This window comes from Microtus ochrogaster, chromosome 16 (assembly GCF_000317375.1).
Source record: "Microtus ochrogaster isolate Prairie Vole_2 chromosome 16, MicOch1.0, whole genome shotgun sequence".
Classification (NCBI taxonomy): domain Eukaryota; kingdom Metazoa; phylum Chordata; class Mammalia; order Rodentia; family Cricetidae; genus Microtus; species Microtus ochrogaster.
The window spans coordinates 1,443,757-1,445,632 of NC_022018.1; positions in this window are offsets into that span (position 1 = coordinate 1,443,757).

A 1,876-nucleotide genomic window follows, 5' to 3' on the forward strand; every position below is an offset into this window, starting at 1 on the left:
GGGGGGGGGAGCAGTGAATGTATTACCCTGAATTCCTCTTCATCTGAGTCTGTCACAAACCTGGTGAAAGCATGAGGTCTGGATTATGATCATGCTTCTGAGGATAAGAATTCCGCCAAAACACAGCCTTCAACAGGATGCTCACAGGTGCCCATACCTGCCTCTGACCTTGGTCTTAAGCAACTGGACTCTCCCTAAGGGGTTAGATGCTAACAGTAAACAAACTCAGTCAGAGTTCCACCAGAAGAGGAGGAGCCAGCTCCACCTGAGTCTTTCCTGCCATCATTGTCTGAGGAACTCTGACACTGTGAGCCAAAAGAAATTCTCCTGCTCCTAAGGTATTTCTACCAGGCGTTTTGTCTTGGCGATGTGAGGGTAACTTATAAATTATGTCATTAAAATGTAAAACAGAAGTGCAGGTGAGGAGCCTAACGAGAAAGTATATAGGGCAAGGTTTGAAGAGTCTGAGAAATAGGCTACAAGTGGAAATCCCACCCGCTGGACTTGCTGGTGTGCTCACCAGCAAGGAAGTTCTCTGAACCCAGTACTTACTTTGGGATGTGACCCCATGCAGGCTTTAAACTCACTGAGTAGCCAAGACTGTCCTTGAACTCGTGACAACCCGTCTGTCTCTCAAGTGCTAGGATTTTGTACAGTAGTACATGATTTCTTCATTCTATTTAATACCATCAGATTTTCCTATGGTGAAGTAAGAGAAATGGTTCCGTGGTTAAGAACCCTTGCTGCTCTTGCAGAGGACTAAAATTCAGGTACCAGCACCCATGTTGGGCAGCTCACTGCAGCCTGTAACTCTAGTTATAGGGGATCAAATGTCTTCTGTCCTCCAAAGTTACCAGCATACACATATGTGCACACACGCATGCACACACACACACACATAAATAAATAAATCCGCAAAAACTTTCCAATGAGTCTATGGCTGTGGATCAATTGTCATATCCTTTGGGCTAGATTTGAGCCTCTTTTCCCTATGGTTACTGGGGTTGGAATCTCAACTCTGTCACTGTGAGTCCATACTGGTTTTCTATAGCTCGCTTTTCTCATCTGTGAAGCGGGAGTGATGGTTTCTACTGTTCCGGTGTAGTATGTCACACAGCTGCACTAAGATTCTCTCCCTTAGACCTGGATGGAGGGGGGAGGACCTTGGACTTCCCACAGGGCAGGGAACCCTGACTGCTCTTCGGACTGGAGAGGGAGGGGGACGGGGAGTAGAGGGAGGGGGAGAAAATGAGAGGAGGTGGAAATTTTTAATTAAAAAAAAAAAAAGATTCTCTCCCTGGAACTGTGAGGAAGACTTCTGAAGAAATTCTTCTCGTTCACTGGAGTTTAAATGAAATAGGAAATTGTGAATAGTAAAACCTACATCTGTGGCATTTTCTGATCTCAGACAGCGATTGCCTATATTTCCATTGGAGCATTTGTCCCAAGAATGCCTCACATCTCAACGGGTTCCACTGAGCCTCTCTTTCAGCATTTCTTTTGCTGCGATGATCACCATGACCATAAGCAGCTTTGGGAGGAGAGGGTTTATTTCATCGTGCAATTCTCAGCAAAGAGGAACTGAAGCAGAGGCCATGGAGGGATGCTGCTTACTGGCTTGCATCTCCCTATGGCTCACTCAGCCTGCTTTCTTAACCACTTCCAGGCCCACCTGCCCAGAGGTGCACCACTCACAGTGAGCTGGACCCCCTACATCAACCAATCAAGGTACAAATTTCCCTACAGGGGGTCTGCTGGAAGAATTTTCTCAGTTGAGGTTCTTCTTCCCTGATAACACTAGCTTATATCAGGTTGACCAAAAAAAAAAAAAAAAAAAAAACCATCAGGATAGGACCCTATGAGAGTCTACAGGCCT